This window comes from Desmodus rotundus, chromosome Y (assembly GCF_022682495.2).
Source record: "Desmodus rotundus isolate HL8 chromosome Y, HLdesRot8A.1, whole genome shotgun sequence".
In the NCBI taxonomy this organism is placed as follows: domain Eukaryota; kingdom Metazoa; phylum Chordata; class Mammalia; order Chiroptera; family Phyllostomidae; genus Desmodus; species Desmodus rotundus.
This window is the reverse complement of record NC_092332.1, coordinates 1,136,793-1,162,508: the sequence shown is the minus strand read 5'-3', so window position 1 is coordinate 1,162,508 and position 25,716 is coordinate 1,136,793.

Here is a 25,716-nt window from a genome sequence, read left to right as displayed (position 1 = left end):
ATGATCTCACCTTTAAGGACAACATAATCAACTGAGGAAAAAAGGAAACAAAAGAGAAACAGACACATACGACTTTAAGAACAATAGTACAATAGTCAGAGGGGAAGAGGGAGGGGATAGAGGGGAGAGTGGTCTACAGGATCTACTACTCTAAAATGCCCAAGGAGAAAATCAAAGGGGAGTTTTGAGGTGTCTGGGGGAGGTGGGACTGGCTAGGGTGAGGTGCAGGGATGGGGAGGAAATGCAGTCAATTATAACTGAATAAACATAAAATTAAATCAATATCTATTAAAAATTAAACCTAGTAGAAGGGTTTTATGAAAATCGTGTTTTATGGCTAAAAAATAAAAATTAAGTTTTGAAGTTAAAACAAAAGAAAAACCTGACTTTGATGAGAGCCTAGAGTTAGGAATAGAAAGAGTGGAAACCAGTGAGGAAGACAGAACACAGTCATAGAAGAAAAATAACCAGGGGTATTGTGTCATCGCTGCCTTTGTTTTCCTGTATCAATAATGTCATTCCCGTTCCTCTTCCTATACCACCCTTACCTCCTCCGGTCTATTTTGCTCCTATCATTAATGTTTCTTATTCCCTGTACGTTTTCCCCCGTTGTCGGTCCACCCCCTCCCGCTAATAACCCTCCATATTACCTCCATTTCTGCAATTCAGTTCCTGTTGGAATTGTCTGCGTAGTGTGTTTTTATTTTTGCTTTTAAGGTTAGGTTGTTGATAGATGTGACTTTGCTGCCATTTTATTCGCATTTTTTTTTTTTTTACCTTCTTTTTGCTTAGGCAACTTTCTGTATCTTTTCATATAATAAGGGCTTGGAGATGATGAACTCCTTTAAATTGAACTTGTCTGGGCAGCACTTTATCTGCCCGAGCGTTCGAAAAGACAGCTTTGCTGGATAGAACAATCTTGGATGGAGTTCCTTGCATTTCTTCACTTGGGATACTTCTTCCCAGCCCTTTCTTGCCTCCATTGTTTCTGTTGAGAAATCAGCTGACAATCTTTTGGGAATTCCTTTGTAGGTAACTGTGTCCTTATCTCTTGCAGCTTCTCAGATTCTCTCCTTATCTTTAATCTCGGGCAATGTAATTGTGCTGTGCCTTGGTTGTTCCTCTTTGGGTCCAACTGCCTTGGGACTCTCTGGGCTTCCTGGACTTTCTGGAAGGCTGTTTCTTGTGCCAGATAGGGGAAGTTGTCCTTCATTCACTTTTCAAAGAATGTCTCCATTTCTTGTTCTTCCTCTTGTCCTCCTGCCACCACTATGATTTGGATGTTGGACCACTTAGAATTACCCTGGAGGTTCCTAAGACTCTCCTCAATGATTTGAATCGTTGTTTCTTCATTCTGTTCTGGTTGAATGTGTTTTTCTTCCTTCTGCTCCAAACTGTTCGTCTCAGTCCCGCTTTCCTTCCCGTCCGTGTTGGTTCCCTGAACATGTTCCTCTATTTCACTTTTCCTAGGCTGCACTTGTTCCGCTATGTTGTGACCATACTCAGCCAATTGCTGAGCATCACAACGACCAGCATTTGGAACTGTGCCTCTGATAGGTTGGCTAACCCTTCATCACTTAGCTGCATTTTTGTCGGAGCTTTGATCTCTTCTTTCATTTGGGCCATGTGTTTTTGGTTGTTTGTTTCAGAGTGCCTCTTATGTGGTAATGGGCAGAGCCTTAGGGTTTCATTAGGGCAGCCCACCTGGCCGTGCTGTGAGCCGTATTTTGGGGAGGGGTGTGACAGGGAACGATGCTGCTTGCCTAGCTCTCTGCTGGCTTTCAGTCACTTCCCCTACTACCCACAATCAAAACTGTCCCATGTGAAGCTGATTCTCAGGGGAGTGGTTTTGTATACGTTCTTGGACTCTGTGTGTCTCTCCAAGGAACTCTCCTGTGAGGCTGAGAGTGTTCTGTGCTGCTGCAAACCCCTCAGGTGTTTCCAAGCAGAGGTTTGAGGTTTTATTTAGCTGCGCTGGAGCCCTGGCTTGCGTCGTCCATTTCGCTCCACCGTTGTTCATCTCCATTGATCTGCTAGCAAATATGCTACCCCTCGCTCTGGAGCTGCTGCCTTGCCTGGTCCACCAGCCACCTGTCTGCCAGGGCCGCCTCTCCCGTCCCAGTTCTCCAGCCACCTTCCTGCTGCGAGTCCTCTCCACCCCTACTTGCCGCTTCTAACCTCCTACTGGTCTGTGTGAATGTTTAGTCTGTAACTCCTTGGTTGTTGGACTCTCATCCAGTTCCATTTTCTGCCAGTTTCTGGCTGGTTTTTGTTTTTAAATTCATTGCTCTCCTTGTTTTGGCTGTGTGAGGAGGGAAAGGGCATCTACGTATGCCTGTGTCTTCGCCAGAGGTGACTCTAGTGTCTTTCCAATGGTACTGCAATTTGTTGAGGGAGGAAATATTTATTACTATTTCCATAAAGCCTAGAATTATTGGGTGGATAGTTACTGTTTCCAAATAACATTTTCTCACTGAGACTTCAAAACCATTTCTTGGACGAAGTATAATTTATTTTATTTTGCCAATCAGAAACTTGAGGCTCAAAGAGATACAAAATTATTCAAAGCTGCATCACGAGACTGTGATGAAGGCAGTCCCGGGTGCCTCCAAAGCCCTACTTTTCTTCACCATAGCGTAGAGGTAAGGGATATTTAGCCCTCCCAGGTGTGGCTACATCGGTTTTGTGTCACCCTACACAGACAGAAGGTGCTGGTTTGATTGCCATAGGGCACGTGCCCTGGATGCAGGTTCGGTCCCCACGTGGGCTGTGAATGAGAGGCAATGATTGATGCTTCACTCTCAGATTGATGTTTCTGTCTCTAACAAACCCCAAACGGTTAAAAAAATGTGATGTGTAATATTGTTAATATGACTGGAGGGAGTAATAAAGGAGAAGTTTATTATTCTATTGAATCTTCCATAGGTTTCTGTGTGTTAAGTCACCCTAGCTAAGTGGTTTCGTAATATGGAAGACAGGAGCCTTCATTCGGTTCCCTGTACTATCCCATTTTAAGACATTCCCTGCCTAGTCTCCTGTCTGCTCTAAGACGGAAGTGACAATGAGAGTAGCCTCCAGAGACTGTTTCCAAAAGGAAAACAATGGTTGAAGACAAGAATGGTCATACCAGGTGCAAGCACAGTGATGAGAAGAGCAGAATTGGAGGCTTACTTCCTAATCCTGAGAGATGTCAAGAATGTAAAGGGTAGCCTGTCCTTTTCTGACAAAATCAAGAACAGAGATGACATTCAATTATCATACCCAAAACAAGGGCTCAGGCGTTTAACAAGTGTTTTATTTTTACAAAATCCTTCGATTGAGGCCTTATCTCCATGTTCCCACATGAAATATGCCTATTGAAGAGGTACTGTGATGCTGTGTACATCAAGTGAACAATAGGTTCGTCTTCATAGCTGCTCAGGACGAAAGACCCAGTCATTCACTTGCTGCTGTCGTACTAGCCAGACTGTTTCTTGTCAAGCACTTGTCTGTGGAAAGGGAAAATGTACATTTTCTAGCAATGACGTTTCCTCGGAGTAAATCTAACATGGACTGACTCAGCACAGCTCGGGATGACACACGTAACATTTACCACTGCCATACTGGAATCAATATTGCGACGATAATGTCTTGGATATCCACGCAATTGGTGAAATATAGAATCAGACCTAATGGGTATTTGCCTTTCGCTGAATCCCAGGACGGAACAAAATGTCACGTCTGTCTGTTTTGTCACGTGTGAGAAAGGAAAACTGCATACAAATATATTTCTTCTCCTATCCCCAGATATTTCTCCTCATGGTAAGTTTATATTTCACCGAATGTCTTTCAGTTTGAAAGTTAAAAGAAAGTCAGTTCTCAGTTTGCAAGTGATATTCAAGCATTCTCTATTATTTCATATATAATAACGAATGGAAACATTAAATATGGCGGCAGAGGAACAAACTTTTTTCCAGTGTTGTTTCCTCATTTCCTCTTGTTCCCTCCCTTGAAAAACACACATTTCCATTCGATGAGAAATATTTCCAGTCAGGAGGTGAGTGTAAAAAATGTTTTTCTCCATGTTTTCTATGCACATGATACATACAATTCTTTTTCAAAATAATGTTAATTTCTTTCTGAAAGAATGCATGTGTAGACGTACAGAAAGAATTATGTACGTGTGTATATATCATTCCCTTAGTTCTCTCATAGAAAGCATGTGCTTAGATTCTAAAGTGGGTTACCTGGTAGATACGATTTGAATTATACTCTCAATCAATGGATAAGACTCCAAGGACCTGATCTATCCTTTGTTTTGCAATATTATTACAATTCATGAAACCATCAAGTACACTGAAATTTTGATAAATGGAGTGTTAACGCTGTTTCTCCCCTTGGAGTCACAGCATAGTTCCAGCAGTCATAGTTGCTTCTCACAATTGCCTCTCTCATCGCCATGGATGATGTGTATTTACATCGGAATCTCATTCACTCAGAGCAGAAGTGCTACACTTTCTTCCAAGGTACTTTGATTCCATTACCTGGCCTCCACAAGGAACTCAGTGAACTGATCCATTTTGCCAGTGACTGTGGCCCAGTTACCTGAATAAGCCAAATTCTCAGTGGAGATCCAGGAACTGTGCGGACAATGTCCCGGAAATACCTCCTCGGAATATTTCAGAGCATGGCACAGGAACCGGAGCCAGGACACAATGTATTCTTCCTGTGGGTAGAGTTCTGCGGTGGGTTTAGTGAGGTGGGAAGGGAACACTGCCAATTATTGGCCAAGTTGTTTTGAAGGGACTAGTTTTTAATGTACATTTTGGGGGTTGTTTCTGCTAATACAGTTGTTCACACCTCTTCCCCCTTTGCTCTCCTGCACCCAGCTGCCGCTCCTCTTCCCTCTGGCCACCCCCCCATTGTGATCCGTGTCCAAGGATCCTGAACAGCTGTCCTTCCAGTAATCCCTTCACCTTCTTCTTCCATTCACCCAGCCGCTTCCCTTGCGACAACCCTCGTTCTGTTTCGTATCATCCCTGTTTCTACATTTTTGTTAGGTTATAGAACTCATTGGATTCCACACGTGCCTATTTTGCAGTCTTTAGTGTCCATTTCAAATGGTAGATATCCTTTCAAAATGTATGGATTACTTAAGATCATTTGGAAAATATAATTAGACACATTACCCTTCAACATATAATTCATGTAGTCAGACTCTTTGACTCTTCATTGAGCCTTTAATTCCACTCAGGAGATTGGTTACCCTTTGCTGTCAGCATTAATCCTATAAATTCGCAAAAAAAAAAAAAAAAGAAAAGAAAAGAAAAGAAAAAGCGGTGCAGGCGAGGGACGCTAAATAGTATTTCTCTCTCAACACCTGCCTTATTTCACTTAGCATAATGCCCACAACTTTCACCCATGCCATTGCACAGGGTATTAGCTCCTTCTTTCTCTCCGCTGCGTAAAATTCCATTGTCTGAAAGTACCATACTTTTTGGATCCTCTCATTAACTGATGGGCACTTAAGTTACTTCCAGTACTTGGTTATTGTAAATTGTGTTGCTCTGAACATTGGGGTGCAGAGGATCTCATGTTGAACTGGAACATAATCAAGAAAAGAAAAAGCAAACAAAATATAACCAGAGATATTGAAATTAAGAACATTGTAACAGTAGCCACAGGGCATTGGGACGCCATAGGGGGGACAGTGCTCTATAGGAGCTACTATATAGGACACAAGGATAAATTTAAAGGGGAGGTTAGAGGGGAGTAGTGAGGTGGGACTTGCCCGGGGTGGGGGAGCGAACAGGAGATAATCCAGACAATTGTAACTGAATAAAATAAATTAATTAATTTTTAAAATGAGGGTTTAAATCAGTTGGTTTTTCCACATAAACTTTTCTGCACATCCCAGGTCTCTACTCCCAGCTCTCAGACACAAATGCACATGTGAGACTCAGTTCTATTTCTACATCTGCCTTGTCAAAGTAACACGTGTTTTTACCATTTACTTTACCTCCCGTGGATCAGTTGTTGCATCTGTTCATTTGCAATTCGTAAGGAAGTCAAATCCTCCACACACGTGACTCGCTCGTAGTAGAACAGAAACCACCGAACATCACAGATTAGACTATGAGGTCCTGGCAGAAGGCACCTGGAAAGGGAACGCCTGCAAACCAGCTGCACTACCATGAATCCAGGGATGGAACTGGAAGCTAGTGATCGTCTTAGCCAAAATATGTGCACTGCAAACCACTTGGCTGAAGCTATGAGGCCGAAATTTGTAAGTAAAGTTCACCTCTGACCACCCGGTGGTGTCTGCCTGAAGTGCTGTGCAGGAAGGAAAGGGACACCAAAGGAATGCTCCCCGCTGTGCACCCTTGATAACATGCCTCCCAACCAAGCTCACCATGTTTGCTCAGACGCCTCTGTCCGGACCTTCTCTTTCCAACAGCTGTAGTGAAGGGAAAATTCTGCCGTCCTGAAAGTGCTTTTTGGGAAAGGAATCGTAAGCTATTTATCAAGAAACAAACCACTCTCGGAACCGTGGGTCTTCCTCCCTTTCCTGCCCTAGAGACTCAGACAGAGAAACTGCTGAATGTCCTCAGCCTAATGGAACTAAGTGTGAAGAGTAGACCGCTTAAGGCATGTCCACATAGCCGAGTACCTGCTGCGTCCCATTGTTGCGGATTCACCCAGAACTAAGGCCCTGGCCTGTGTGCTTGGCGCTTCCTCAACTGCTTGTAAATCACTCTTTCGCATTCCTCAAAATCTAGTACCATGTTACCCTGCCTTTTCTTCTTTGTCCACAATGTCCCAGCAACCCGGTGTTGTCTCACTGTCTTTGGAATTCCCGTGGATGTGTCATGCTAGTGTGAATTACCCATGAACGTCTATTGAACTTGCATTTTCTCCTATCAGCCCACCTCTATCAATTTGGTTATTAGCCCAGCCTGAAGAACTTAAAAGGAGGAAGGAAAAGCATTAAACATTTTCAGCCCCCACAGTAGTTTATCCCAATCTATCTTTGCATATATTTAATGCATGGAAAGAGATTTACTTATATGTCCATGGATTCTTATTAAATTGTAAACAGCATATATTAATAATACCTACATTTAATGAGTGTAGTGTCCTGGGTTTTTCGGTTTTTGTTTTTGTTTTTGTTTTCTATTTCTGCAAATCTCTTTATTTGCCAGCTTAAGGAAGACAGAGGCATTCGTATGTCTGCTCCTTTCTACAAACTACTGGAAGATATTGTTTTGGTTGAAGGAAATGATGAAAAGATGGCCTCACTCAGACATAGAGTGCAAAGAGGGACCACACAGACTGCCTGTAGGGTCCCAAGGTCCTGAAAAGGCTGTTAGATGCCTCTTTCTCATGACACCAATGAGCAATCCTGCAAGGAATCAGCACCCTAATGTTATGAAAGCAGAATTTGGAAAATCTCTCCTGTCAGTCAGGTCATCAGGATCTGCCCCTTTCACATAGCTCTAAATCCTCTCTCACGTGGATGCTCAAAGTCCCTGCACACCTGGTATTTGAGTTTAGCCACTCTTGCCTTTTGAATTCTGACCCTCTCACTCCTTGGCGCTGATTACTTAATTGTTCTTACTCATTTATAATGTTGACCTGTAGCATGGCGCATCTTTGTGGATTCTCAGGGTATAAATACACCAATGGAATTGATGGACCAACAGGCAGTTCCATTACCTGAAGAAATGCAAACATGTTTTCCACCGTGACTTCCCCATTCTGCATTCCCACCCACAGGGCAAAATGGTTGCCTTTGTTTTCAAACCCTGCCAGCATTTGTGGCGATTAGATGTATCCAATGATGGCCATTTTCACCTTGTGAGGTTATATCTCATTGTGGTTTTCATTGGCGTCTCTCTCGTCTGTCTTCCTGGTGTTCCTAACCCCTTTCCTTCACCACCCAACCTTTGCCTCTAACACTTAGCCTAGCAGGCAGGCAGCAGGACCCAAACTGCTGCTCAGTCGCAGGAGTGCTCCACTGACAACGGATTGAGGACACTCTTTCATAGAGAAAAGATTTACACAAAGAAAGGAAACTTTCCTATCCTGTTATTTTTTAATTGCACTTACTGGGGGGTGACACAGGTGAGTGAAATTATGCAGGTTTGCAGCGTGGGAGTCTACACTTCATCCTTTGCATGTTGTATTGTGTGTTCACCACCCCATTCAAGTCTGCTTCTGGCAGCACCCGCTGTCCCCCTTCACGCCCTTCTATTGCACCGCCCCACCCCTTTTCCCTTGGTCTTCTCCATACTGTTATCTGGGAAGGTCTTTTCTTACTCCCTTCCGGTTTCCCACCTAGCCTGCACCCCATACCCCCTCTGACAGCTGGCTGCCAGCTCTCTAGGAGCCTCTCCCCATTTTCCTTGTTACTTCAGTTTGTTCATTAGATGCTCCTTATGACAGAGATCCTATGGTATTTATTTGTCGTCCTCTGACTGGCTTATTTCACGGAGCCTAAGGTTTTTCAGGTCCATCCACTCTGTCACAAAGGGACAGTTTTCCATGTACTATTTATTCCATTGTGTGCACATACCACAGTGCTTTTATCCACTCATCTACTCATGGGCAGCCTGTACAAGTGTTCTATTGTCAATAAGCATGACCTGAGAATGGGGATATAGCCCAGACTGTGGAGGGTGGCAGACGGGTCAAAAAGGCGGGCAGTGTAGTGTGGGGGGGTGGAGAATTCTTGGAAGAAAAGACTTCGTTTTCTTTTGTGACATCTCCTCATCCACTTAATGTTTCTACAGTTAAATGTGGGCCTGAAAGAAGAGGCTGTGGCTTACCTTCCATGTCGGTCCAAGCAAAAACCCTGAAGACACAGGTACCTCAGAATGAACCAGATACCTAATGATCTTCCTATTCTTCATCCAGTGTTTCCCCCACCTTGTGCGTGCTAACGGACGCCTGTTAATCCCACCACCCCCTTGTTCTTGCTTTCCCATCCTGAAGCAGGAAAGAAGTGTTTCAGTCAAATATTTATTACTACTAGCCTCTCTCAAAATACCCCGTCTCCCAACCTTGCCCTTCCCCCAAACACTGCTTCCCACCAGGCCTCCACACACCCTCATAGGCAGATGTGAGAAGGGAAAGGATTCCTCCCAGAAAGCAATCAAAGAAGAGCCCATTCAACAGCCAGGTGTTTTATTGAGGTGAGGGGTTATCATTTGCCCCTCCCTCACATAGCATACTTCTTGGTCCAAGCTCGCGCCATGGTATCATATGCCTTCCTGTCCTTTAGGTACATTCTCCCAATGGATGGAACAAAGGCATGGTTGGGGTTGGGGTCACATAGCAAGGAGCTGATGGACAGCAAGAGTTTGGATATGGTCATTATAGGAGACCACTGGGACCTGAGAATATCGACACAGATATATCCCTTTCGGTTGATATTGGGGTGGTAGATCGGGGTGGTGAAGGAAATCGCCGGAGTCCTGAAGGGGTAATTTCGAGGGAATTGTATGTTTAGGCAGAACACCCCTCCCTCATAGGGGCTGTCCGGGGGTCCCATGATGGTCCCCTTCCATTGGAACATGTTGTCATCCACTGGCCCTGCAGAGCACATGGGCGGGGGATCGATCGTGATGTTCGCCAGTTCCTTGTGCAGTCGCCTCAGCGCCGTGGACGTGTCCCAGGCAGCGGGGATGGACTGGATATCCTGACAGGGACCAAGGGGGAACCACGGGTAAGGGGGACCATGGGTTAGGGCGGGCGTGGCTTCTGGGGAAGATGGTTGGAGGGTCAGCCACCCCCCAGGTCGGCGGGTAAGAAGTTGGAACCTGGCTGTGGCGTGTATGGTGGGGGCGGGGGGCAGGGAGAGTTGGGGACTCACTTGGAACAGCAGGACCTGAGAGGCTACTGCTCACCTGTGCGCCGCTGTTCCCTGGCTCCTCAATCCTAGGCTCCTGCACCTCCTCCTCCTGCACCTCTTGCTCCTCCACCCCTGGCTCTTCCATCTCCTTGTCCTCCACTGCTGTCTGCTGCTCAGAGCCTATAGCCCAAGGCTGCGCTGCCTGCGGGGATACTCCGCCTTCCTGCCACAGGACCAGCCGCTCCTGAAGGCCTGCCCCAACAGTTCCTGCTGGCCGGCCCCAAGGGACCCTGTGTTCCCATGGCAGGAGGGAATATGCACTGTGACGTCACAAGGGACAGCTGACCAATCAGCAACTCAGTGGGCGCGTGGCCAGGGGAGACAGATGGCCTCCATCACAGGGAGTATTAGTATAGCAACAATTTTATAGGAATAATAGTGTAGCAACATATTAGAGTTGTCTATGCAATAAAGAAATAAACAGAGAAACAAACAAGTAAATAGTGAACTTGTATGAAACAAATGGTTCTAATCCTCTGTAAAGAAAAAGGAAGCATATCAAGAAAGGGAGCCCCTGGGATATTTTACCACAAAGGGAGGGTTACACAGGAAAATGCACTACAGTCTTGGCTGTCTTTTCGCTCCTGGTCACCCTGCTGATCGGTGTTCTCCTGGGCACACCGCGTTTCCAAGTTGAAGTGCAGGACTTAACGCCAGCTCCTAGGAGATACTTCAGGAGTTTGTGGTCAGAATCAAGAGCTTGTTTCTCACACATGACAAATGCATAGGGGTGAGATTTCACGAGAAAACAACAAGTGTCAGAGTGTACTGAAGGGCAACGTATTTTGGCCACTCTCCTCAAGATTCTCAGCATATCTACTCCCCATCTGTGCTGCTGACTGCAGTGTGAAATGCCAGGGGCAGGGAAGAGTAGCTTAGCTCCACCAGTAGATGTTAAAAATGACCAGAAGCTTCTATGCCCACCATTAATCTCCTTAGATACCCCCTGTGGAGCCATGGCTGCTCTTCTGCAACACTGCGAGTTTCATTGAACTGTTTGGGACATTTCTTTCAACCCAATGTCATTGGCTGAATTTCTTGGAACCTATATAACGTGTGGAGAAATGGTGGAGGGCTCAAGGATTTTTACTCTTGGTCCCAGCACTCGCGGGAGAGTGAGATTTAGATGCATTTAATTCCTGTAGTGATCACCACTAATTTACTGATCAAGGTTGTGTGTTCTGTGTTAGGTGTAAACATAAATACGATATGATCTCTGAGTCAAAGGCATTCGTGGTCTGATACAGGAAGAGGGAAATACATTGACATGTATTTACATCATTAACATCACACGCTATATATACAGCAATAAAAACATATTTGTGGATCCCAGGCTACTGGAAAGACAAGGATGAAAGGTGACTCTTCAGAGGGACTTCTATCTGAGCTGAGTCAGGCATGAGCACTGTCAGTTCATGGGGGGCGGAGGGTAAGCAGGCTTTCAGATGGGAAAAGGGCGGGTAGGAATAATGGCAGATCATGACGGAGCCAGGGGGATAAGCAGATGTGAAAGGCCTGATGCGACAGAAAGCATGACCATTTCCAGGAAGGAAATGCATTTTGCAAAGGGTTAGGTGTTCAATTCCTAGTCAAGGCACATGGCTGGGTTGTGGGCTGTGTCCTCACTAGGGGGCGCCTGAGAGGCCACCATGCCTTGGTGTTTCTCTCCCTCACTTCCTCTCTCTAAAGACGAGTAACTGAAATCCTTCAAAACAAATAGTGAGATAATTATCTTTTCATGTAATAATATTGAATTTAGTAGCGATAAAAGTGAATATAACCAATTATGCAACACCATAATCCCAGAGTTAACATTATGTGTTGTAAATTTTATTCAGAGAAAATGCTCCCTCTCCACTTTACCCCTTACCGCTGCGAGAACGTATTTCCCTGCTATGATGTTGACCTTGGCTATGTGACGTTCTCAATCAATGGCAAGAGGAGGACGTGATGTGTAAACGTGCAAGAAATGCTAATTACGGTCACTCCTCATTAACTTGGGACAGCTGCCTACACAAAATATGTTCTATTGAATGGATACACATTCATTCTTGCCTTCCCTCAGAGGAAACACCTCATTCAATCCAAAGTTCTACCTTCCACCAAAATTCAAGCCTAGACAAGATGAGGAGACTCGACAAAAATCATACTTAAACTGAAGACTCAGAAGTGAGAGATATGTGTTTGCTTTAATCCATGAGATTTATGCTTTGCTTCTTCTTGAGACGAAACCTAACTAAAGTGTTTTGTTTACAAAACATGCTGCATGGCTCCATTTTCAGTACCTTTTGTGGGAGTAATAAGCAAACTGATGCAGACAATTAATGCTTCAGTAGGTGGCATAGTTTTCCCTTTTGGCCGACAATAAGGGGAAGCAACTACAAAGCTGCTGTTGACACTTCTCACGTGGCTTAACTGTACTGGTTGTGGTCCCTTGGCTTCCCTACAGGTCTCAAGATGGCTGTTCTAACCCACATACAGCATCAGCATTCCATGCTGTCGAATGGGAGTCAAGAAAGTGGTGGCACCTTGGCTTTCCTTTTTAACGGATAAAGAAACAGTTTTTCCAAAGGTGACCCTGGCAGACTGGGTTCTGTGCCCTGAGTTGCAGACCGGGATCACATGGCCCCTCACATCTATAATGCAGACCATGAAAGTGAGAAACACTTGGCCCTGATTGGGACGGATAAAATGCAACTCGGTGCTGAAGACTTTTAAAGTGCTTTCCCCACGAAAAACATGCCTTCTGACAGCAATAAAGAAGGGAAGTGGTGATGGTGAATATTGAAGGGGCAAGTAACAATGATTTCCCTTGTTAGAATTAGTTCTTATATCCTTTAATTCTTCCTCTCCCAATCTACTGTCAAGCCAGAGTAGGGAAATGTGTGTGCATAACACAATATATGTAAAACATATGTTTCACCGACTTAAAAAATGTCCTTGATGAAGAATACGACCTTAACAGATGTTATGCCGTTAATTGAAACTGGGTAAGCACTGAAATTATTTGAAGGAAAGAAAGCATGATGTCAAGGTGAAGTCATGTTCACTCCAAGTTCATATTTAGAAGGCAGTCATGCTAAGGCACGGCGAAAGAGAATACAACTTGGTTGGTGTGGCAGATTTAGTGATGCAGAATGTAGCACGAGATCGCATTAAAATGCAGCACAGGTACAGAGCCTGCGAGAGTTTAGGAGCCTTGCGATGTGTGGCGCACATTCTACTGCGAGATCCGTGGCTGAATATGACAAGGAAACCTTCAGATGTCCCAGGAAGGTTAAGACACCAGTGAACAAACCGTGTCAGGGGAAAGCATTTAGTGTCTGTGAGGTAAGAGTCTGTCTGTGTCGCTTTCACACTTGGAAAAATGATGTGAACCATGGCCTTCCCATGCTACGTTAAATCCAGAATAGTATCACGCATCTAGCTTCTGCATACTAGCTTAACTTTTTCCTTTGCATGACAGTATTTTGCTCTGTAAGGGTAAGCGCGTCACCTTGTCTCCACCCTGCAGTCCTTTCTTGGTTTAGTTCAAATGCCCTTCCATAAAACTAGTCTGTATATATTTTTCTTCCTTTCTGGAACTGCTGGTTTCCTCTGTACTTGGGATGTAATGAAGGATGTTTACAACTATCTTCTGACTTTTAACAACTCCCCCCTTCTTGTATTTTTTTAGACACACTCACGTCATTACTTAAAATGGAAGACATAGCTTCGACTACCTTTGGTGGTTCTTTCCTGCTAGATGAATTGGACATATTTAAAATTCCGTCAGTTTGGCCTTAATTACTTCTGCTTCATGAAATTGTAAAAGGGCATGCGGTTACCTCTAAAAACCGGAGAAAATGAAGAGTACTCTAAGCAGAGAAGACCCAATTCAAAGTGCATTTTGCAACAATAACAGTCCCAAGCATGTTCTCTGTAATGACAATAGATGTATTGATTATCGGAAACTTGAAAATATGGACTTTGGTAAATATCAGAAAGGATAAAAACTGTCTCTCATACCACAAAGTGAGTAAAAAAATAATGACAAGTGGTAAAGCTGCTCTCCGCTCTAAGGTCAAGCTGTAACATATCCATAAGGAATCATGAACCATGGTGTCAACCCCATAGAACCAACTTCTAGGATTAATAAATCATTGGACGAAATAAATTGTACACTCTAGGGAAGAAAAAATTAATTCACTCCTTCCATTAACGATGAGAAGCAAATATATGTAGACACAGTAGGCATCCTGTATGGTGAAGTAGTCTTGACATTAACCTACATTTTTCATGGGACCCTTTGAAACCAAATGAAGTAGGGTATTTTTCCAGGTGTAGGTGGTTTTGTGTAGAGAAACTTCACGTACTTAATGGAAATGGGAGAATCAGGGACTCCAAAAGTAAAGTGTGAAATATTTTTGATGAATTAAACAACAGCCCATAAATATTAAAGACCAATATTTTTAAAATCATTACTCTAGATTTTTTCCATTCAGTAAGAAAGACCGTCATTAACCCTGCTCACAGTTTTCACATCTTTCCATAAACATTGGTGGAAAATGGCATTGTTCTTCCTTTTGACATTTCCTGATCCTATCGTATGCGTTACTACGGGGAAAAAAGTATTCAGAGAAGGCCAGAGAAATATCCCTAGATAGCAGTTCATACTCCAGAAAAAATGAACAGTAGAGCGCTTTTTTTCAGGGAAGAAATACAGCGTATGCACAATACTCATTCATGACAGAGGGGGAAAATATATGTCAAAAAACATGCAAAGTTATCACGTCAAGACAGTCACATGAAAAAGACAAAATTTATATAGGACCGTTGTATTTCTTCTACAATTTATAAGTATTGGTGCCAGCTCCTTATAATGTGATATATAACACATACTGGGTTGGTACTCTCTGGGAAGCCCTAGTCAAAGATCATTTGAATATTCTTCATGTATATAAATACATAAGACCTAATGACTTGCTTCCTAGAGTGCTTCAAACGTGGGAGGTCGTTGAAGGGTAAGCACTTCCTTGTTACGTCAACTTGTAGATACATGGAGAGACTCTTGAATATTCATAGAAGGAATGTGTAAAGGGCCAAAGCCTAGGAAATATACATTTCAACTTTATAATCTACAGAAGCATAACATTTCACTTTCCAAGCCTTGAGAAAACGCTGACAAACTAGCAATGCTTGTTACAATCCAGGGTCCTGTTTCAGTAAGTGAAACACTTTCCAAACCACAGTAATAGGCTGGGGGTACTAAGGAGAAGTTCGAGAAGTCTGTCTTATACTACGAGGTTTAATTCAGAGAAAAGATCTTAGGATGAACAAAATGGTAAGTGTGGTCTAAAGCATAAACCTGATTCAGAACCAATGAATTCATCAGGTAAGAATCAGCAATTAATTTTCATTGAAATGTAAACCCCAAACCAAAGGAATACACAAGCATACATGAGCGTACATACTCACACATCTTAAATAGTTTGCAAAGGAAGCCAAACTGCAAGGACTCTATGGACATACAAAGCAGTTAGATGTAACTGAGACAATCGTGCCCATAGTAACAGAGCACACACCAATCAATTAACTTCCAAGACCTGTTATCTGTGAAAGTAGGTTGTTAGACGACATAGTTCCCAAGGCTCCTCATAGGGATGATGTGGTGGGAGTCTTTTAGAGACAACCATGCAATGCTATGGATGGAAGTGGACACCATCATGCTAAGTGAAATGTGCCAGGCTGTGACGGAGAAATACCAAATGATCTCACCTTTAAGTACAACATCATCAACTGAGGAAAAAAGGAAACAAAATATGAACAGGGACATGCACATTAACAAGTTAAATGTTAGGCTTCAGGTACAGATAAGAACAGAGGATTTTTTCAAATATTCATATAGGAAAACATTATTCAATGCAAAGACTTTTCATTTCTCTTTGACCATACTACCTCCCACAAAACCACCTCTAACTGCGGTGAGTCCCCACTGCCTCCCTCCAGACCCATCCCCATGTTCGATCCTCCATCTTCCCATCACTTTTGGCTCTGTCCACATCTCCGTATACATGTTCCTGATACCCCTGCCGCCCTCCCCACCCTCATTATCTCCCCGCAACTCCCTCTTGTTTCTGGCTGTTGGGTTTTAGTTCAGGGTCTCTCTGAAAAAAAAAAAATTCACTTACAATTTTCTGCATGTCTCCCCATCCCTCAACCCTACCCCAGTGTCTCTCATACAAAATTCTTTAATCAAGGAGAGATGGGTTGCGTATAGACCATCGCTGACATGTTCCTACTACTTTGGAACTGCAGTTTTAGCAGTAGAATGGCAAGGGAAGAGATGAAGGATAAAGACACTTTGGGGAAGATGGATCAAAATCTTGTAATACGTGTAAAGATGGCAGTGGGAGAAAAGGCAGATGGACTTCGAATTTATGATCCTTGAACTTGGGACAATAATAATTGCTCTGATTCAATTGCGTGACACGGGATTGCAACTAGTTTTTAAATAGAAGACGACTCTGCTTCTTATTGTCCAATGACTTTAAGAAACATCCAATGAACACGTTATAGTATGCAATAGAAGACCGCAGGAGGCGTTAAACATCGGAGCTACACTGGGCTGCACATTTTCTGAGGCCTGAGACCCTGCCTAATTTACCTTTGTCGTCTTTCTCCAAGGCATTTTAGCAGCAATCTCCACCGCATAATACAATCCCAATAATCCTAGTCTGCATGGATGAGTAATAGAAAACCCCTTGCACGAATAAAGGAACAATAACGATAAATACTCAAAAGAAAGTATAGAGAAAAGTGAATTTGTTGAGGCGGTCCTCAGCTCCCCCGATCCTGCTTTTGATTCCTTCTACAGTGTTCTTCGTTTATAATATTAAACCACAATGAGGTTCCATCTCACAACAGCCGGAGTGGCCAACATAAACAAAGCAAGACACGGATGTCGGAGAGGATGAGGAGAAAAGGGACAACCAGGACATTGTTGGTGCGAATGCAGACTGGTGCGGCCACTGTGGAGAACTGTATGGAATTTCCTCTGCAAACTAAAAATGGAAAAGCCGTTTGACCCAGAAATAACACTGCTGGGATTGTACCCTTAGAACAGTGAAACACCAATGCCAGAGAACCTGTGCACCCCAATGTCCATAGCACCACGATTCACAATAGCCCAGTGCTGGAGGCTACCTAGGTGCCCATCAGCTAATGAGTGGATCCAAAAACTATGGTACATTTACACAATGGAAATCTGCACCGAAGAGAGAAAGAAGGAGCTGATACACTTTGCAATGGTATGGATGGAACTGGACAGCATTAGGTTAAGTGAAATGCGCCAGGCTGTGAGGGAGAAATACCAAATGATCTCACCTTTAAGGACAACATAATCAACTGAGGAAAAAAGGAAACAAAATAGAAAAAGACACATACGACTTTAAGAACAATGGTACAATAGTCAGAGGGGAAGAGGGAGGGGATAGAGGGGAGAGTGGTCTACAGGATCTACTACTCTAAAATGCACAAGGAGAAAATCAAAGCGGAGTTTTGAGGTGTCTGGGGGAGGTGGGACTGGCTAGGGTGAGGTGCAGGGATGGGGAGGAAATGCAGTCAATTATAACTGAATAAACATAAAATTAAATCATTATCTATTAAAAATTAAACCTAGTAGAAGGGTTTTAGGAAAATCGTGTTTTATGGCTAAAAAATAAAAATTAAGTTTTGAAGTTAAAACAAAAGAAAAACCTGACTTTGATGAGAGCTTAGAGTTAGGAATAGAAAGAGTGGAAACCAGTGAGGAAGACAGAACACAGTCATAGAAGAAAAATAACCAGGGGTATTGTGTCATCGCTGCCTTTGTTTTCCTGTATCAATAATGTCATTCCCATTCCTCTTCCTATACCACCCTTACCTCCTCCGGTCTATTTTGCTCCTATCATTAATGTTTCTTATTCCCTGTACCTTTTCCCCCGTTGTCGGTCCACCCCCTCCCGCTAATAACCCTCCATATTACCTCCATTTCTGCCATTCAGTTCCTGTTGGAATTCTCTGCGTAGTGTGTTTTTATTTTTGCTTTTAAGGTTAGGTTGTTGATAGATGTGACTTTGCTGCCATTTTATTCGCATTTTTTTTTTTTTTTACCTTCTTTTTCCTTAGGCAACTTTCTGTATCTTTTCATATAATAAGGGCTTGGAGATGATGAACTCCTTTAAATTGAACTTGTCTGGGCAGCACTTTATCTGCCCGAGCGTTCGAACAGACAGCTTTGCTGGATAGAACAATCTTGGATGGAGTTCCTTGCATTTCATCACTTGGGATACTTCTTCCCAGCCCTTTCTTGCCTCCAATGTTTCTGTTGAGAAATCAGCTGACAATCTTTTGGGAATTCCTTTGTAGGTAACTGTGTCCTTATCTCTTGCAGCTTCTCAGATTCTCTCCTTATCTTTAATCTCGGGCAATGTAATTGTGCTGTGCCTTGGTTGTTCCTCTTTGGGTCCAACTGCCTTGGGACTCTCTGGGCTTCCTGGACTTCCTGGAAGGCTGTTTCTTGTGCCAGATAGGGGAAGTTGTCCTTCATTCACTTTTCAAAGAATGTCTCCATTTCTTGTTCTTCCTCTTGTCCTCCTGCCACCACTATGATTTGGATGTTGGACCACTTAGAATTACCCTGGAGGTTCCTAAGACTCTCCTCAATGATTTGAATCGTTGTTTCTTCATTCTGTTCTGGTTGAATGTGTTTTTCTTCCTTCTGCTCCAAACTGTTCGTCTCAGTCCCGCTTTCCTTCCCGTCCGTGTTGGTTCCCTGAACATGTTCCTCTATTTCACTTTTCCTAGGCTGCACTTGTTCCTCTATGTTGTGACCATACTCAGCCAATTGCTGAGCATCACAACGACCAGCATTTGGAACTGTGCCTCTGATAGGTTGGCTAACCCTTCATCACTTAGCTGCATTTTTGTCGGAGCTTTGATCTCTTCTTTCATTTGGGCCATGTGTTTTTGGTTGTTTGTTTCAGAGTGCCTCTTATGTGGTAATGGGCAGAGCCTTAGGGTTTCATTAGGGCAGCCCACCTGGCCGTGCTGTGAGCCGTATTTTGGGGAGGGGTGTGACAGGGAACGATGCTGCTTGCCTAGCTCTCTGCTGGCTTTCAGTCACTTCCCCTACTACCAACAATCAAAACTGTCCCATGTGAAGCTGATTCTCAGGGGAGTGGTTTTGTATACGTTCTCAGACTCTGTGTGTCTCTCCAAGGAACTCTCCTGTGAGGCTGAGAGTGTTCTGTGCTGCTGCAAACCCCTCAGGTGTTTCCAAGCAGAGGTTTGAGGTTTTATTTAGCTGCGCTGGAGCCCTGGCTTGCGTCGTCCATTTCGCTCCACCGTTGTTCATCTCCATTGATCTGCTAGCTAATATGCTACCCCTCGCTCTGGAGCTGCTGCCTTGCCTGGTCCACCAGCCACCTGTCTGCCAGGGCCGCCTCTCCCGTCCCAGTTCTCCAGCCACCTTCCTGCTGCGAGTCCTCTCCACCCCTACTTGCCGCTTCTACCCCTCCTACTGGTCTGTGTGAATGTTTCGTCTGTAACTCCTTGGTTGTTGGACTCTCATCCAGTTCCATTTTCTGCCAGTTTCTGGCTGGTTTTTGTTTTTAAATTCATTGCTCTCCTTGTTTTGGCTGTGTGAGGAGGGAAAGGGCATCTACGTATGCCTGTGTCTTCGCCAGAGGTGACTCTAGTGTCTTTCCAATGGTACTGCAATTTGTTGAGGGAGGAAATATTTATTACTATTTCCATAAAGCCTAGAATTATTGGGTGGATAGTTACAGTTTCCAAATAACATTTTCTCACTGAGACTTCAAAACCATTTCTTGGACGAAGTATAATTTATTTTATTTTGCCAATCAGAAACTTGAGGCTCAAAGAGATACAAAATTATTCAAAGCTGCATCACGAGACTGTGATGAAGGCAGTCCCGGGTGCCTCCAAAGCCCTACTTTTCTTCACCATAGCGTAGAGGTAAGGGATATTTAGCCCTCCCAGGTGTGGCTACATCGGTTTTGTGTCACCCTACACAGACAGAAGGTGCTGGTTTGATTGCCATAGGGCACGTGCCCTGGATGCAGGTTCGGTCCCCACGTGGGCTGTGAATGAGAGGCAATGATTGATGCTTCACTCTCAGATTGATGTTTCTGTCTCTAACAAACCCCAAACGGTTAAAAAAATGTGATGTGTAATATTGTTAATATGACTGGAGGGAGTAATAAAGGAGAAGTTTATTATTCTATTGAATCTTCCATAGGTTTCTGTGTGTTAAGTCACCCTAGCTAAGTGGTTTCGTAATATGGAAGACAGGAGCCTTCATTCGGTTCCCTGTACTATCCCATTTTAAGACATTCCCTGCCTAGTCTCCTGTCTGCTCTAAGACGGAAGTGACAATGAGAGTAGCCTCCAGAGACTGTTTCCAAGAAGGAAAACAATGGTTGAAGACAAGAATGGTCATACCAGGTGCAAGCACAGTGATGAGAAGAGCAGAATTGGAGGCTTACTTCCTAATCCTGAAAAGATGTCAAGAATGTAAAGGGTAGCCTGTCCTTTTCTGACAAAATCAAGAACAGAGATGACATTCAATTATCATACCCAAAACAAGGGCTCAGGCGTTTAACAAGTGTTTTATTTTTACAAAATCCTTCGATTGAGGCCTTATCTCCATGTTCCCACATGAAATATGCCTATTGAAGAGGTACTGTGAAGCTGTGTACATCAAGTGAACAATAGGTTCGTCTTCATAGCTGCTCAGGACGAAAGACCCAGTCATTCACTTGCTGCTGTCGTACTAGCCAGACTATTTCTTGTCAAGCACTTGTCTGTGGAAAGGGAAAATGTACATTTTCTAGCAATGACGTTTCCTCGGAGTAAATCTAACATGGACTGACTCAGCACAGCTCGGGATGACACACGTAACATTTACCACTGCCATACTGGAATCAATATTGCGACGATAATGTCTTGGATATCCACGCAATTGGTGAAATATAGAATCAGACCTAATGGGTATTTGCCTTTCGCTGAATCCCAGGACGGAACAAAATGTCACGTCTGTCTGTTTTGTCACGTGTGAGAAAGGAAAACTGCATACAAATATATTTCTTCTCCTATCCCCAGATATTTCTCCTCATGGTAAGTTTATATTTCACCGAATGTCTTTCAGTTTGAAAGTTAAAAGAAAGTCAGTTCTCAGTTTGCAAGTGATATTCAAGCATTCTCTATTATTTCATATATAATAACGAATGGAAACATTAAATATGGCGGCAGAGGAACAAACTTTTTTCCAGTGTTGTTTCCTCATTTCCTCTTGTTCCCTCCCTTGAAAAACACACATTTCCATTCGATGAGAAATATTTCCAGTCAGGAGGTGAGTGTAAAAAATGTTTTTCTCCATGTTTTCTATGCACATGATACATTCAATTCTTTTTCAAAATAATGTTAAGTTCTTTCTGAAAGAATGCATGTGTAGACGTACAGAAAGAATTATGTACGTGTGTATATATCATTCCCTTAGTTCTCTCATAGAAAGCATGTGCTTAGATTCTAAAGGGGGTTACCTGGTAGATACGATTTGAATTATACTCTCAATCAATGGATAAGACTCCAAGGACCTGATCTATCCTTTGTTTTGCAATATTATTACCATTCATGAAACCATCAAGTACACTGAAATTTTGATAAATGGAGTGTTAACACTGTTTCTCCCCTTGGAGTCACAGCATAGTTCCCAGCAGTCATAGTTGCTTGTCACAATTGCCTCTCTCATCGCCATGGATGATGTGTATTTACATCGGAATCTCATTCACTCAGAGCAGAAGTGCTACACTTTCTTCCAAGGTACTTTGATTCCATTACCTGGCCTCCACAAGGAACTCAGTGAACTGACCCATTTTGCCAGTGACTGTGGCCCAGTTACCTGAATAAGCCAAATTCTCAGTGGAGATCCAGGAACTGTGCGGACAATGTCCCGGAAATACCTTCTCGGAATATTTCAGAGCATGGCACAGGAACCGGAGCCAGGACACAATGTGTTCTTCCTGTGGGTAGAGTTCTGTGCTGGGTTTAGTGAGGAGGGAAGGGAACACTGCCAATTATTGGCCAAGTTGTTTTGAAGGGACTAGTTTTTAATGTACATTTTGGGGGTTGTTTCTGCTAATACAGTTGTTCACCCCTCTTCCCCCTTTGCTCTCCTGCACCCAGCTGCCGCTCCTCTTCCCTCTGGCCACCCCCCCATTGTGATCCGTGTCCAAGGATCCTGAACAGCTGTCCTTCCAGTAATCCCTTCACCTTCTTCTTCCATTCACCCAGCCGCTTCCCTTGCGACAACCCTCGTTCTGTTTCGTGTATCATCCCTGTTTCTACATTTTTGTTAGGTTATAGAACTCATTGGATTCCACACGTGCCTATTTTGCAGTCTTTAGTGTCCATTTCAAATGGTAGATATCCTTTCAAAATGCATGGATTACTTAAGATCATTTGGAAAATATAATTAGACACATTACCCTTCAACATATAATTCATGTAGTCAGACTCTTTGACTCTTCATTGAGCCTTTAATTCCACTCAGGAGATTGGTTACCCTTTGCTGTCACCATTAATCCTATAAATTCGCAAAAAAAAAAAAAAAAAAAAAAAAAAAAAAAAAAAAAAGAAAAGAAAAAGCGGTGCAGGCGAGGGGCGCTAAATAGTATTTCTCTCTCAACACCTGCCTTATTTCACTTAGCATAATGCCCACAACTTTCACCCATGCCATTGCACAGGTTATTAGCTCCTTCTTTCTCTCCGCTGCGTAAAATTCCATTGTCTAAAAGTACCATACTTTTTGGATCCTCTCATTAACTGATGGGCACTTAAGTTACTTCCAGTACTTGGTTATTGTAAATTGTGTTGCTCTGAACATTGGGGTGCAGAGGATCTCACGTTGAACTGGAACATAATCAAGAAAAGAAAAAGCAAACAAAATATAACCAGAGATATTGAAATTAAGAACATTGTAACAGTAGCCACAGGGCATTGGGACGCCATAGGGGGGACAGTGCTCTATAGGAGCTACTATATAGGACACAAGGATAAATTTAAAGGGGAGGTTAGAGGGGAGTAGTGAGGTGGGACTTGCCTGGGGTGGGGGAGCGAACAGGAGATAATCCAGACAATTGTAACTGAATAAAATAAATTAATTAATTTTTAAAATGAGGGTTTAAATCAGTTGGTTTTTCCACATAAACTTTTCTGCACATCCCAGGTCTCTACTCCCAGCTCTCAGACACAAATGCACATGTGAGACTCAGTTCTATTTCTACATCTGCCTTGTCAAAGTAACACGTGTTTTTACCATTTACTCTACCTCCCGTGGATCAGTTGTTGCATCTGTTCATTTGCAATTCGTAAGGAAGTCAAATCCTCCACACACGTGACTCGCTCGTAGTAGAACAGAAACCACCGAACATCACAGATTAGACTATGAGGTCCGGGCAGAAGGCACCTGGAAAGGGAACGCCTGCAAACCAGCTGCACTACCGTGAATCCAGGGATGGAACTGGAAGCTAGTGATCGTCTTAGCCAAAATATGTACACTGCAAACCACTTGGCTGAAGCTATGAGGCCGAAATTTGTAAGTAAAGTTCACCTCTGACCACCCGGTGGTGTCTGCCTGAAGTGCTGTGCAGGAAGGAAAGGGACACCAAAGGAATGCTCCCCGCTGTGCACCCTTGATAACATGCCTCCCAACCAAGCTCACCATGTTTGCTCAGACGCCTCTGTCCGGACCTTCTCTTTCCAGCAGCTGTAGTGAAGGGAAAATTCTGCCGTCCTGAAAGTGCTTTTTGGGAAAGGAATCGTAAGCTATTTATCAAGAAACAAACCACTCTCGGAACCGTGGGTCTTCCTCCCTTTCCTGCCCTAGAGACTCAGACAGAGAAACTGCTGAATGTCCTCAGCCTAATGGAAGTAAGTGTGAAGTGTAGACCGCTTAAGGCATGTCCACATAGCCGAGTACGTGCTGCGTCCCATTGTTGCGGATTCACCCAGAACTAAGGACCTGGCCTGTGTGCTTGGCGCTTCCTCAACTGCTTGTAAATCACTCTTTTGCATTCCTCAAAATCTAGTACCATGTTACCCTGCCTTTTCTTCTTTGTCCAAAATGTCCCAGCAACCCGGTGTTGTCTCACTGTCTTTGGAATTCCCGTGGATGTGTCATGCTAGTGTGAATTACCCATGAACGTCTATTGAACTTGCATTTTCTCCTATCAGCCCACCTCTATCAATTTGGTTATTAGCCCAGCCTGAAGAACTTAAAAGGAGGAAGGAAAAGCATTAAACATTTTCAGCCCCCACAGTAGTTTATCCCAATCTATCTTTGCATATATTTAATGCATGGAAAGAGATTTACTTATATGTCCATGGATTCTTATTAAATTGTAAACAGCATATATCAATAATACCTACATTTAATGAGTGTAGTGTCCTGGGTTTTTAGGTTTTTGTTTTTGTTTTTTTTTTCTATTTCTGCAAATCTCTTTATTTGCCAGCTTAAGGAAGACAGAGGCATTCGTATGTCTGCTCCTTTCTACAAACTACTGGAAGATATTGTTTTGGTTGAAGGAAATGATGAAAAGATGGCCTCACTCAGACATAGAGTTCAAAAAGGGACCACACAGACTGCCTGTAGGGTCCAAAGGTCCTGAAAAGGCTGTTAGATGCCTCTTTCTCATGACACCAATGAGCAATCCTGCAAGGAATCAGCACCCTAATGTTATGAAAGCAGAATTTGGAAAATCTCTCCTGTCAGTCAGGTCATCAGGATCTGCCCCTTTCACATAGCTCTAAATCCTCTCTCACGTGGATGCTCAAAGTCCCTGCACACCTGGTATTTGAGTTTAGCCACTCTTGCCTTTTGAATTCTGACCCTCTCACTCCTTGGCGCTGATTACTTAATTGTTCTTACTCATTTATAATGTTGACCTGAAGCATGGCGCATCTTTGTGGATTCTCAGGGTATAAATACACCAATGGAATTGATGGACCAACAGGCAGTTCCATTACCTGAAGAAATGCAAACATGTTTTCCACCGTGACTTCCCCATTCTGCATTCCCACCCACAGGGCAAAATGGTTGCCTTTGTTTTCAAACCCTGCCAGCATTTGTGGCGATTAGATGTATCCAATGATGGCCATTTTCACCTTGTGAGGTTATATCTCATTGTGGTTTTCATTGGCGTCTCTCTCGTCTGTCTTCCTGGTGTTCCTAACCCCTTTCCTTCACCACCCAACCTTTGCCTCTAACACTTAGCCTAGCAGGCAGGCAGCAGGACCCAAACTGCTGCTCAGTCGCAGGAGTGCTCCACTGACAACGGATTGAGGACACTCTTTCATAGAGAAAAGATTTACACAAAGAAAGGAAACTTTCCTATCCTGTTATTTTTTAATTGCACTTACTGGGGGGTGACACAGGTGAGTGAAATTATGCAGGTTTGCAGCGTGGGAGTCTACACTTCATCCTTTGCATATTGTATTGTGTGTTCACCACCCCATTCAAGTCTGCTTCTGGCAGCACCCGCTGTCCCCCTTCACGCCCTTCTATTGCACCGCCCCACCCCTTTTCCCTTGGTCTTCTCCATACTGTTATCTGGGAAGGTCTTTTCTTACTCCCTTCCGGTTTCCCACCTAGCCTGCACCCCATACCCCCTCTGACAGCTGGCTGCCAGCTCTCTAGGAGCCTCTCCCCATTTTCCTTGTTACTTCAGTTTGTTCATTAGATGCTCCTTATGACAGAGATCCTATGGTATTTATTTGTCGTC